Source organism: Hyperolius riggenbachi, chromosome 6 (assembly GCF_040937935.1).
Source record: "Hyperolius riggenbachi isolate aHypRig1 chromosome 6, aHypRig1.pri, whole genome shotgun sequence".
In the NCBI taxonomy this organism is placed as follows: domain Eukaryota; kingdom Metazoa; phylum Chordata; class Amphibia; order Anura; family Hyperoliidae; genus Hyperolius; species Hyperolius riggenbachi.
In genome coordinates this window covers 348,022,896-348,037,618 of record NC_090651.1, presented here as the reverse complement: position 1 = coordinate 348,037,618, position 14,723 = coordinate 348,022,896, and positions in this window count along the sequence as shown.

Genomic DNA, 14,723 nt, shown 5'->3' with positions numbered 1-14,723 from the left:
GGTAGCTACAGGGGCCCCTTAGCATTAGGTAGCCAGAGGTACCCTCAGTATTAGGTAGCTAGAGGGACCTCCGTATTAAGTAGCTAGAGGTGTCCCTGGCTGAAGGGAGATCTCGTCAGTGGAATGCTGAGACCTGGGTGAGTAACCTCCCATTTACACTCTCATCAGGACTCTGCGCAGCGAAGGAAGGAAGGAGGCACTAGGGGTGGGGAGTGAGACACCTTTCCATCATTAGGCGTCTGTAGGCACATGCCTGCAGTGCCTTATGGTAAATCCGGCCCTGATCACAGCAATCATATCACAAGCCTTCCATCGAGGCTGCCATATTTATTTCCTTTTAAGCAATACCAGTTGCCTGGCTGTCCTTCTGATCCGCTGCCTCTAATACTTTTATCCATAGTCCCTGAACAAGCATGCATCAGATCAGATGTTTCTGACATTATTGTCAGACAAGATTGGCCACATGCTTGTTTCAGGTGTGTGAATCATACACTACTGCAGCCAAATAGATCAGCAGGACAGTCAGGCAACTGGTATTGTTTAACAGGAAATAAATATGGCAGTCTGCGTATCTCTCTCACTACAGTTGTCCTTTAAAGCTTTGATTACACTGTAAATCGCAATTCTGATTGTTACTAGATGCTAGCAACAAAGAAGAAAAATGCAGAAAAAAAACACAGCATGCAAGACTTTTTTTAAACGCATCAAAAATCAGAATCGCTTCAAAATCGGAAATTGGAATCGCATGTAGTGCAAGACTACGTTCACACTCGTAAATGAAAATCGTGATCACAATCGCCTAGCGATTCCAATTGCGATTTTGCATTACTTTTTGAGTGCTTTTTCGGCGATTCTCGTTTTAGTGAATGAGAAGAGATGCAATTCCCGGGAAAATGCTGCATGCAGTGTGTTTGCAATCAGGAATAATCGCAAATGCGCCGCTATCGCTACAGTGAGAGTAATTAAATCAGGTTACTTGAGCAGCGCTTGTGCAGCAGCCTTTTGCTGATTGCCGGTGATCAGCAAAGTGCCAATCACAGGAGAAGAGGGCCCGAGTGTGAATAGGCCCTAAAAGAGCCCTGAGCAACGTTGGAAATGTATCCTCTTTTTATCTACTCCCTATTAGTACTAACATTATCCACTCTGTAAGCTTCCCCAGCTTCCTGTAGCAGCATGTCTTTTATTGCTGTCATGCCATATCCTGTCTGTGTCCCTTGTAACTTTTAATTATCATTTTACTTAGAATGACTTTATGTGCTGCTGTATTGACTTCACGGTTCTTCTTGATCCACTTGGTAAATATATATTTCTCCTGAGTTTGCTCCTAGATCAGGCTTTCTCAACCAGGGCTCCTTGAGGACTCTGCAGGGGTTCCTTGCAGTGGCGTAGCTAAGGAGCTGTGGGCCCCGATGCAAGTTTTACATGGGGCCCCCCCAAGCACTCCATACATAACAATTGATACGGCGCACCAAAACCTGCCAATGGCAACTACAGTGTCAGAGGTGCAAGAAGAGGATGGGAAACAATTTGTTAATGATTATCACTATTCGATGTATCTATAGAAGTGATTAATATGAGCACAGGACCAATAGAGAGATAATACTGTAGTTGAGGGAGGGCCCTTCGGGGCCCCTCTGGCCCAAGAGCCCCGATGCGGTCGCAACCTCTGCAACCCCTATTGCTACGCCCCTGGTTCCTTGGCGTTTTTCCACATCGTGGGGGGAGTATAATAGAGAACATTATAGTAGGCAGGACTGTAAAAAGAATTATCATGAGTACTCCAATAAAAAGCACTATGATAACGAGACAGTATAATGAGTGGCAGTGTAATAGGGGGCAGTGAAATAAACAGCCACACCTACTTTTAAAGACCATGCCTCCTGCAAAATCAATGCAGGGGTTCCCTGAGATCCAAAAATTATTTGCAGGGTTCCTCCACAGTAAAAAGGTTGAGAAAGGCTGTCCTAGGCAATATTTCCGCACCTTGTCAATAAGATGTCTTGAAAGCCACCAGCAAGCAAGAAAATACTCAAAATAATTTTACTTTTTCATTTGCAGAGTTCTATAAAGTTATTTTAAAGAGAAGATGAACACCTAGGAGAAAAAGTGAATTGAATAAGGGCCCATGTGTCCTGCTTTATGGGTCTCCGTTATTTGGGGTGTTTTGGCTTATTTGTCTCACCCTTGTGGAGTTCATGTCTTATCAACAAAAACAACATACAAAAAGCACCTTTTTAGAACAGAATCCAAGCAGTATAGCAAGTTTTGGTATTAGCAGCAGGGTGGATTATGTCACAGAGGAAAAAGCTACATCTGTCATTCTGAACAGGTGGGTTTCCAGGATGGAGCTGCACTTATTGAGTGTGGTTAGAAACGCCATAGACTAGGAGCAGCATGACATAAGGCTCTAGTTTCAAAGGTTTTGAGCTGGACTCTGAGGGTGTCCAAATTGTTCATTACTGTTGGTCTGATGTTGGAGACATGATACATCTGCAACAGTTCCTTCAAATAGTCAGGGTCCATTGAGAGAGGATTTGAATGCTAACAGTACAGGCCTGAAGCAGATTTTCCATTGTATGAGTATACAGCGATCTGAGCAAAGAATTGGTGTTATTTGTCAATGGCGGGGTTGGTTTTTAACAGCCTAATGCTGGATCCACACGGTGCGTTCGAGCACTCGATTTCCCGCTCGATTCCCGTCGATTTGTTTATTTCCAACATGTCCGATTTGGATTTCGATGGATCGTTAGGTCGATTTGGCATACTTTGCATGCGAATCGACCTAACGATCCATCGAAATCCAAATCGGACATGTTGGAAATAAACGAATCGAGCGGGAAATCGAGTGCGCGAACGCACCATGTGGATCCAGCATAACAGCAGCTGTGTTCTAAATGCAAGCAATGCAGAACCGTATTTGGAAGGCTTGTGTAGAGGACTTTGCAAATTGCCCACAGCTTGGAGTTGGTCATTGAGAACTTTTGATTGGTTCAATTCAAAGCAGTTTGCGTGACACTTTGATGCTAGCCAGAATTAGTTACATCGAATTGGCCTGGTCTGATGCAGCAGACACAATGTGATGAAATGGTACATCAGGGTTGACAGATCTTGTGGAGGAGATGAGGTGCTTAATATTTGCAACGTTCCTCAAGTGAAAGCGGGAAGAGATGGGATTTGTGAAGGTTTATTCCCCATCAGTGAATATGATATCTCCGCCCTCAGCTGATTGAAAGTGACGATGTTTTCCTGACCTCTGAATGTCAGTTTTGTCATCCATTAGCCTCAGCTTATTGTTGCTCACCCCTCCTGTATCTTACCTAATCAAGAGTTTTTGGATGGGTTGTGTCTCTCCAGGGAATAAAGGATGTACACAGCTGGGTGTCATGAGTTATACGTCAGGCAATGTTTTTGGAGGTGCCTTCCAACTGGTGATGTGTATATTGTGAGCCTCACAGGTGACAGATTTGAGCCCTGATACACACACCATACTTTTTAGTGGTACAGGGCTGGGTAAGAAAGGTCCCAAGGACACTGTTACTGGAGGACTAAGCAGTTACCATATGTCTCCTTTATGTGTGGCTCGTGACCAGTCCATTGCTACAGATCACTCCTGATCGTTCATCATTACCTCACCAACCCCTGGTCCATCTACTGGTGATACCATTCCTCAGTTATGGTTATTGCTAGTCCTGGCCTCCTCCGCAGGGTCCATGTCTGCTCCACTCCTGGCTGGACCCTGCACGGCTTCAGTAACACCTGCACCAAATGTAGACACTTCAGACAGGTTCTGTGGATACTGAAACGGAACCCGCTGTCTGCTGATGTCCACTATGTCCTGGTCCATAAGCCTGCTCCATGTTGGATCCAATTCCTTCTCCATATATTTCTGCCATGGTGGGTCTGTCTTTTCCATGTGTGTCTCCTTTTTGGGTCTCATACAAGCTGCTCTTCAGGGTTCCTCCTAGTCCACTTAGGTAAGGTGACATTGTCGGCTTAGTATCTTGTGCTCAGTAATAGAATATGATCTGTCCCTCCACCATATGTGTAAGTATGGAATATAGAATATACATGTTGCGGTATCTGTTTATTGATAATCTTCAATTATGGTACAAAAGTAAAATGGCAATAATGGGGTACCACCATAAGGTGGCAATAATGGAGTAGCACGATAAGGTGGCAATAATGGAGTAGCACGATAAGGTGGCAATAATGGAGTAGCACGATAAGGTCGCAATAACAGGGTACCATTATAAAGTGGCAATAATAGGGTACCACAATAAGGTGGCAATAATGGGGTAGTACGATAATGTGGTAATAATGGGGTTATAATTGGGTATGATTGGGCATGATAAAGTGGCAATAATGAGGTAGCAAAATAAGGTGGCAATAATGGTGCGGTTCACTAAGGGGGCATTAATGGGGTAGCAAGATAAGGGACAATAATGGGGTTCCACTATAAGAGGGCAATAATGAGGTACAACTATAAGGGGGCAATAATGGTTTAGCAAGATTAGGTGGGTAATAATGGGCTTTACATTTGCACGTTTCATGGTCAATCATGTAAAGGATAATGGTGTTTCTCAGTAGCGGGAGACAGAAGGGTCCCCTAATGGTTGCGGCCTGTGCCCCTCTAGCCCAATCGTTATACCCGGCAGATAGGATTTTATGCCTTCTGTATACAGTGCGATTTGGGAAGAAAATAATTCTGTCCGCATATATAAAATTCCACAACCAATAACTGAACTCGCTGTGGCGTCCCATCCAATTTCTGCATCCATGTCTAGACGATGTCCTATATCTGGAGGGCTTCCGCCTTCACCCGCCGACATGAAGCACCCAATGAGGGTGGCCGGCCTGTCACTGCGGCTGTCAGAGCTCAGTGAGGGCTGAGGTTGTGGCGAGGTCACAAGATGGTGCTAGAGGACATCTTCATAGAATTCGCCGCCTCCTCCCCCGCTTCTCTGCCCCCCAACGCCTGGCGCTTTCACTCTCACAGAATTACACAATCCCTGGGCATGGGATTGGAAAGCTGTCCGCTGGAAATGGCAGATCTCCGCCCCCTTTCTCCCGCGGCGTTCTGCTATATCTGACGCACAGTGAACTTTTCAACCCAGATGAAATTACAGGGGAAAAAAAAATAAATCGGTCCAGTTTTCGTTTTCTATCTGCATCCATACCCACCTCCCCCACCATTGTTACACAAGAGAGTCACCCAGAGTTCATCGCCCTTTCTCACATTGCCGTTACAAAGGGGACATACGGCAAAACTTCACAAATAATAATCGTCAGATGAATGGAACGCGTCAGCCATGCATAGATAACCCAAAATTTGTCTTTGTGAAGCGCATTTGCGTAGGAACTGTATACAGTATTCGAGATAATGCCACCATTAACTGTGGCTCCATGAATGACCCGCTATGTCACGTTGGACATAGAGCGAGGGTGACCCGTCACGGTGCCCTGATTCTTGGCAGAAGTTCTGGAAGTTTGTTGCCTGGTTTCCTGTCTGCCAGGAGGGCCCCCGATCTTCGCACAGTTGGCGTGAAGGAGACCAGCGCAGCTGCAGGAGGTTAATTAGAGGCCCAATCAGAGCGGCACATTAAACAATGAGGCACATTATAGTCTGAAGTGCACAGTGACCCTGAACTGCCGAGTTCAAACCAAGCTAGACCTCGGAAAGGGCAACACGGCCACCTGCACCACAACCACCAGGCCTGGAACTCGGAGCCTTGTTTGGGGGCTTCACTGACATCGAATGGTCCTTCCAGGCAGATGAATGAGAGACTCAGATTTTTGTGGTCTTATCCAAGATTCAGAGCCGAGAGTGTGCAGCCCGTAGAACGCTCCTTCCAATTAGAGCATTTCTCAGGGCGGAGGCTGAAGCTTGTCTTCTTCACGTGGGAATAAAATGAGAGTTTCTCGGCTCACAGGGTGATAAACACAATAAAAGATTCAGAAATAATTGGGATGGGTTTCATCCCTCTCTTTACAAGTCCGTGGATTGAATTAAACTCTTCTTGAACTGTGTGAATATTTTATGATCATGTTATACGACGTTACATTGGATAGAAATATTCTACTTCTGAAAGGCTGAAAAAAAAAATCCTAAATGAGGTTTGGAGGTTGTTGTTCTGCGAAGAGCCATTTCATGGCGCGGTGATTTCACGCCTGTTTGTGCCGCGTCGCTCCGTGAAGATTCTCATGTCTGAGAATAAACTGCTGGGTCGTCTGCAGGAGATCTCTGTTAAATTTGGTGAAAATACGGCAGTTTATATACTTGTTCTAATGACCAGAAGTCTAATGACATCACCAGCAGTCTAATGACATCACGGCCATCTAATGACATCAGCAACAGTCTAATGACATCAGCAGCAGTCTAATGACATCGGCGGCCTTCTAATGACATCAGCAGCAGTCTAATAACATCACCAGCCATCGAATGTCATCAGCAGCAGTCTAATAACATCACCAGCCATCGAATGTCATCAGCAGCAGTCTAATGGCATCAGCAGCAGTCTAATGACATCACCGGCTATCTAATGACATCAGCAGCAACCTATTGACATCAGCAGCAGTCTAATGGCATCAGCAGCAATCTAATGACATCAGCAGCAGTCTAATGGCATCAGCTGCAGTCTAATGACATCACCAGCCATCTTTTATTAGTGCATTCATTATCTACATATCCTATTTATTACTAAGCATAATATATGCGAGTTATCAATAAACAATAATTCTAGTATTTCCAGGGCTGAGGAGTATTATTCTACAGACAATAACAGAATTTTTTTGCAACATGAAATCAAGTAAATTGTAGAAACACGACACATTAATACACATGAGATATTGTGTATACACACACTACAGATGTCGTTGTGCGCAACAGATTATAGTTGTTGGATTTGTTGTCGCGGCACATTGGAATCTCCATACAATAAATATTATAGGTGATTACGGGGCAGGCTGTATATTGGTGATTACACTGTGGAATTGTAATTACAAGACAAATATCTGTGGGACATTTTTAGTAGATTGCGTTCTGTGGAGTCATCTGCAGCTCAAAACACGGCTCCAATCCAATGTTTCCTGTACACTTCCAGTAGGGTGGCTCCTCTTTATATAAACTGGATAACACTAATCAGCGATTGCTAGCTATCATGCACTTTTACCTGGGCCATACCAGATACAAGTGAGGAGTACTGCAGAAGAGGAGTAAACTTGCAATCATGCAAGAGCCATTTCACTACACTTTAGGAAACCTGCACTGTGTTCCAATATGACCCAGCCACCTAACCCCACCCCTGTTCCTACCCACCTGATCTATGCAGTATTACACTATGCAGCAACCTTACCACATCCCTGCTCCTCCCCCACCTGATCTATGCAGTATTACACTATGCGGCCACCTATCCCCTGCCTCTACTCCCCCACCCGCTCCATAAAGCCTTACACTTAGAAGCCACCTATCCTCTGCCTCTCCTCCCCATGCCTGCTCTATGCAGCATTACACTGTGCAGCCACTTAACCCCACCCCTGCTCCTCTATGCAGTATTACACTATGCAGCCACCTATCCCCTGCCCCTCCTTCCTCACCCGCTCCATACAGCATTACACTCTGCAGCCACCTATCCTCTGCTTCTGCTCCCCTGCCTGCTCTTTGCAGCATTACACTATGCAGCCACCTAACCCCACTCCTCTCCTAACTGCTCTCCTACAGCCACCTGGCTCCACCCCCGCTCCTCTCCTACCTGCTCTATGCAGTCACCTAACCCCACCCACACACCTACTCTATGCAGCCACCTAACCCCACCCCTGCTCCTCTCCTACCTGCAGTATGCAGTCACAAAATCCCACCCATACACCTACTCTATGCAGCCACCTAACCCCACCCCCACTCCTCTCCTAACTGCTCTGCTACAGCCACCTGACCCCACCCCCGCTGCTCTCCTACCTGCTCTATGCAGCCACCTAACCCCACCCACACACCTTCTCTATGTAGCCACCTAACCCCAAACCTTCTGTATGCCATATTACACTATGCAGCCACCTAACCCCACCCCTGCTCCTCTCCTACCTGCTGTATGCAGTCACAAAATCCTAACCACACACCTACTCTATGCAGCCACTTAACCCCACCCCTGCCTGCTCTATGCAGCATTACACTATGCAGTCACCTATCCCCCGCCTCTCCTCCCGTTTGCTCTATGCAGCATTACACTATGCAGCCACCTAACCCCACCCCTGCTATTCTATGCAGCATTACACTATGCAGTCACCTATCTCCTGCCTCTCCTCCCCTTTTTTGCTCTATGCAGTATTACACTATGCAGCCCCCTAACCCAACCCCCACTCCATGCAGCATTACATTATGCAGCAACCAGAGCTGGATCATCCAAAAGGAAAACCTAGGTATGCCAGCCACTACCAAATCTTACTACAAAAAAACCCTGATGATCATCAGCGGTGGGCAAATACTGCTATCTTGCCTATGGCCCCAATTCATCTTATTCCTTTTCTGGCAGCAACCTATCCCCTGCCTCTTCTCCCCACCTTCTCTATGCAGTATTGTATTATGCAGTTACCAAACCTCACCCCGTCTGCTTTGAGCAGTATTACACTATGAGCCACGCAACTCCACCCTCACTCCTCCCACACTTTTTCTATGCAGCCACTTAACACAACCCGTGCTCCTCCCATATCTGCTTTGCAGCCACCTTACCCCCTCCTGCTCCTCCCACACCGTCTTTATGCAGTATTACACTATGCAGCCACCTATCCCCTGCCTCTCCTCCCCACCTTCTCTATGCAGTATTGTATTATGCTCTATGCAGCCACCCAACTCCACCCCCACTCCTCCCCTACCTGCTTTGCAGCCACCTTACCCCACTCCTGCTCCTCCCACACCTGCTCTATGCAGTATTACACTATCAAGCCACCTATCCCCTGCCTCTACTCCCTGTCTGCTCTATGCTGGGAAATTAGTAAATAAGTGGTTTAGTGCAAGGCCTACAATAAAAAACTTGTGAGAAATATTTTGCAAAATTTGGAGTGAATATATTCTTTTTGTGTCACATGACTGTGGCACACGCAGGCAGAATGTCCCATGTTCTCTAGTCACAGGTAGCAGAATACCGAGGGGTGCTGATATGTTCCTGGCTTTGCCCAGAAAGAAGAGAGACAGATTTATGAATTAACACATTTATTTAGCATATTCCCCCCGAGACTGATGCACTTGGTACAGCATAGTTGCAGCTTTTATAGACCATTCAAATAAAAGTCTTTTGGTTGGGCCTTGAACCAGTCAGTCTTGAAATGTTGCCTCTTCAGGTGTTTTTTCAAGTTCCAGAACAGATAATAGTCGCAAGGGTACAGGTCAGGTGAGTAGGGTGACTTGACAAGACAAATAACATTTATATCGCGCTTTTCTCCTGGCGGACTCAAAGCGCCAGGGCAGCAGCCACTAGGGCGCGCTCTATAGGCAGTAGCAGTGTTAGGGAGACTTGCCTAAGGTATCCTACTGAATAGGTGCTGGCTTACTGAACAGGCAGAGCCGAGATTCGAACCCTGGTCCCCTGCGTCAGAGGAAGAGCCCTTAACCATTACACCTTCCAGCCAAGGTGTTCAATTTGGCAGCCACAACATTGGCCATCTGTGCAGGTGCATTGTCCTGCAAATAAAGGATTCCTTTGGTCAACTTTACACGGCTTTTCTTCTTAATTGTCTCCTTCAGCTGGTCCAGGAGGTTAGCATAATACTGTCTGGTGATATTAGAGCCCTGAGGTAAGTAGTCCTCAAACAGAATACCATCTTTGTCCCACAAAATGGGCGCCATTACTTTTTTGACTGATTTCTGGGTGCAGAACTTTTTTGGCCATGGAGCAGCATTCCTTTGACTGTTCCTTGGTTTTAGGATCATAGATGTGGATCCAGGTTTCATACTCAGGTCACCTAGCCACAAAGTCATGTGCAGCTTCAAAATTGGCCAAAATGGCTTTGAATGCTTCAACTTGTTTCCGTCTTCTGATTGCTGCTCAAATATTTAGTCAACCACTTTGCTGAAAGCTTGCGCATGTAGGATAGTGGAGATAAATCCAACACACTCCCCTGAGATGTCCATGATCTACAACAAACAAACACAGAACATTTATATCACTCTTTTCTCCTGGCGGACTCAAACCGCCAGAGCTGCAGCCACTAGGATGCGCTCTATAGGCAGTAGCAGTGTTACCGAGACCTGCCCAAGGTCTCCAACTGAATAGGTGCTGGCTTACTGAACAGGCAGAGCCGAGACTCGAACCCATGTCTACTGTGTCAGAGGCAGAGCCCAGTGGCGTAGCTAAGAAACTGTGGGCCCCAGTGCAAGCTGTGCATTGGGGTCCCCAAGCTCTCTATACATAACAACTGATACGGCACACCAAAATCAATCAAGGACGACCACTGTGTTAGAGGTGCAAGAAGAGGATGGGGAGCAGTGTGTTAATGATCACTGCTATTCTAATAATCTATAGAAGTGATGATTACCAGCATAGGACCAATAGATTATACTGTGGTTGAGGGTGGGCCCCACGGGGCCCCTCTAGCCCATAGGGCCCCGATGCGGTGGCTACCTCTACACCCCCTATTGCTACGCCCCTGGCAGAGCCCTTAACCATTACACTATCCAGCCACCGCTAGGCTATCTTGTGGATATTCGGCAGTCCTCAATAATCAGCTAATGGACAGCATCGCAGATTACAAGGGCAGTTGCGGTAGGGGGGCGCCCATTGAGGGGCTCATCTTCCAATTGCGAGTGCCCAGTCTTGGAACAGGATATCCAGGTTATGACCGTGCTGTAGAAAGACTCATCTTCTAACTGCGAGTGCCCAGTCTTGGAACGGGATATCCAGGTTATGACCGTGCTGTAGGAAGACTCATCTTCTAACTGCGAGTGCCCAGTCTTGGAACGGGATATCCAGGTTATGACCGTGCTGTAGAAAGACTCATCTTCTAACTGCGAGTGCCCAGTCTTGGAACGGGATATCCAGGTTATGACCGTGCTGTAGAAAGACTCATCTTCTAACTGCGAGTGCCCAGTCTTGGAACGCGATATACAGGTTATGACCGTGCTGTAGAAAGACTCATCTTCTAACTGCGAGTGCCCAGTCTTGGAACGGGATATCCAGGTTATGACCGTGCTGTAGAAAGACTCATCTTCTAACTGCGAGTGCCCAGTCTTGGAACGGGATATCCAGGTTATGACCGTGCTGTAGAAAGACTCATCTTCTAACTGCGAGTGACCAGTCTTGGAACGGGATATCCAGGTTATGACCGGGCTGTAGAAAGACTCATCTTCTAACTGCGAGTGCCCAGTCTTGGAACGGGATATCCAGGTTATGACCGTGCTGTAGAAAGACTCATCTTCTAACTGCGAGTGCCCAGTCTTGGAACGGGATATCCAGGTTATGACCGTGCTGTAGAAAGACTCATATTCTAACTGCGAGTGACCAGTCTTGGAACGGGATATCCAGGTGATGACCGTGCTGTAGGAAGAACACTTCTCCCCAGTGTTTGTTACATATCAGCGTGAATGTCCTTTGCTGTTTTTCCATGGAGAAACAAAAACTTCACGAAGGCCCGTAACTCAGACGTGAAAGTTGTTTGTGCCTCATCAAAGCTACTCACCGGTAAAAACTTTTTTAGGAATCGCCATAATAAGCCCCCACACTCATTTCTCTATTTTATGTGGAAGGGGGCAAAGCCAGGAACTTATAAGCACTCCCTCGTATTGTGACAAGAGTATAATTATTACTTGTTATGCTGTTACATGGTCCGTGGATCTTTGCACTGGGAATGTATGAAAAGCTGACACTCTAATGTGTATGGCATTTATCCTCCAGTGAAAGCTGTGTACCCCCTGCACTCTGCAAGGGAGGGGAGGGTGTGGAGGCGGGGGTTATGGCACACAGAATCCGCTGCTCCGATGATGCGGCACAAACTTGGAGTGTCAGAAATGCATTTTTGGATGAGCTGAGATTTGCTGGTAATTCAGAGTAATTCTCCGGCCGAGCATTTAGGGCGCTTGCGCTGGCCTCCTAGTTCACTTCCAGCAACACAGCGGCCTTGGGGCTGCTTCCAGACATAAGTGGGCCCGAGGCAGAGAAATCACAGGCTTTCTATATGCTGCATAATGGGGGATGAATATCGCTCCTGTATAATGGGGGATGGGCATCACTCACTAACAATCCTTCAAAGGTTCTTTTAGTGGAAGAGGTAAGATGAGAGAGGGAGAGGGGCCCAGCATACAGCAAAGTCATTATAGTAATATTAAAATCGGGCACAGAGAGAGCAGGAATATTTGGTGGTCTGCGGTGGGGGGCTGTGCCCTATCCCTGTGGCTGGCCTGGTGGTCTCATCCTCCCAGTGCAAAGTGAACGCATCACCTTTATTAGTCCATTGTCTGCCAGTGATCCTGTGTGGCAAGATTCTGTACATTTGTGTGTATGATCAGTGATCACTTGCTTCACAATGTGCTCCAACTATCTATGTACACATATGTGCTGGCCAGGCATTGCACCAGTGATTATTGCATCATGTGATTAGTGCTATTACTCCCTCAGGTTCTCAACATCACAGCCATCCAATGTTAGCTTTCAGCCTGTGCCCTGCACACAGATCTCTCCAGATGCATCAAATCACTTATTCATATTATTTTATGTACTAAAAATGATAAACTATTTTCAAATTCTTTGCATTTTCACATTGGTTTGTACCCATCCCCTTTTTTTTTTACTTTTGAGAGATTTAATCTATCTAGGATGCACTTTCCATAGACAACTATATTTCTGACTTGCCTACTACCAAATAACTGGTTGTTCTTTCCTCTATCTCAAACTAGAATGGTAAGATGGAGTGCTTACATTATGTCATCAGTGAATGATAAATGGGCGATAGCACTCTTTGGTCCTCTTCTTGGCCAGGTGGCATATTGATAACTGAAGTGAGGTGTGATGGGATTGTTTAACAACATTTTTAGGACCATCAATCCATACACAGAGCTACTCTACCCAGACTGTCCAATCACAGAATACACCTCCCCAATCCATCCAGTCATAGACAACCCCGTCCCAGTTCCTCAAATCACATAATACTTAATGTTTGTTCCCTTTGTGCCCACCAACCTCCCGCCAATCCCAGAGCACCCTACCATCACAGTCCCTCCAATCCCAGAGCACTCCCCACCACTGTCCCTCCAATTACAGAGCACCCCCCGCCACAGTCCTTCCAATCACAGAGCACCCTCCCACCACAGTACATCCAATCACAGAGAACTCCCCACCACTATCCCTCCAATCTCAGAGCACCCTACCACCACAGTCCCTCCAATCACAGTGCACCCTCCCACCACAGTACATCCAATCACAGAGCACTCCCCACCACAGTCCCTCCAATCACAGAGCACTCTCCACCACTGTCCCTCCAATCTCAGAGCACCCTACCACCACAGTACATCCAATCCCAGAGCACTCCCCACCACTGTCCCTCCAATTACAAAGCACCCCCCCCCCAACAGTCCTTCCAATCTCAGAGCACCCTACCACCACAGTCCATCCAATCACAGAGCACCCTCCCACCACAGTACATCCAATCACAGAGCACTCCCCACCACTGTCCCTCCAATCACAGAGAACTCCCCACCACTATCCCTCCAATCTCAGAGCACCCTACCACCACAGTCCCTCCAATCACAGTGCACCCTCCCACCACAGTACATCCAATCACAGAGCACTCCCCACCACTGTCCCTCCAATTACAGAGCACCCCCCGCCACAGTCCTTCCAATCTCAGAGCACCCTCCCACCACAGTCCCTCCAATCACAGAGCACCCTCCCACCACAGTACCTCCAATCACAGAGCACTCCCCACCACTGTCCCTCCAATCACAGAGCACTCCCCACTACTGTCCCTCCAATCTCAGAGCACCCTACCACCACAGTACATCCAATCACAGAGCACTCCCCACCACTATCCCTCCAATCACAGAGCAAACTCCACCACCGTCCCTTGAATCCAAGAGCTCCCCTTACCCCTTTCAATCAGAAAGTGGAGACATTATTTTATAAACAAAGTCTTTATTGAGATACTGACAGTCATTGCTCATCGTATTGGCGGTGTAGACACTGGACACTGCTCCAGGGGAGGGGCACATACTGACGGTGTAGACACTGGACGCTGCTCCGGGGGAGGGGCACATACTGACGGTGTAGACACTGGACACTGGTCCCCGGGGCTGCACATTGGCTCACAGTGTTTTCATTGCTTTGTCTGGGGTACACTGAGGAAGGGGTGCAGACAACAGACTGGACTGGGATAAAAAAGCAATAACCCTGGGCTCTGTACTTCCCTATTATGTGACATGAAGTGCTGGTGAGGATAATGAAACATACACATTACAGCTCCCACATGGGACTTGGCGTATTAAGGCTTCAGAACATAAGTGACCCAGTAAACTTAGTCTGGAGAAATCATCTCTCAATAACAATAATAGTTCTTTAGCGCTACTCTCTCAGAAGACTCGAAAATGGGTTTTTAGAAGTTATTGAAGATGTCCAGGAAAGGAGCCTCCTGAACTGGCCGTGGTAGAGAGGTTCATAGACGGATCCAGGGAATCCTGTAGTTAGACCTCTTTGCAGAGTAGAGGACTCCTGTTGGGTCATATGTTTCCTGGAGCAACTCCAGGTACCAGG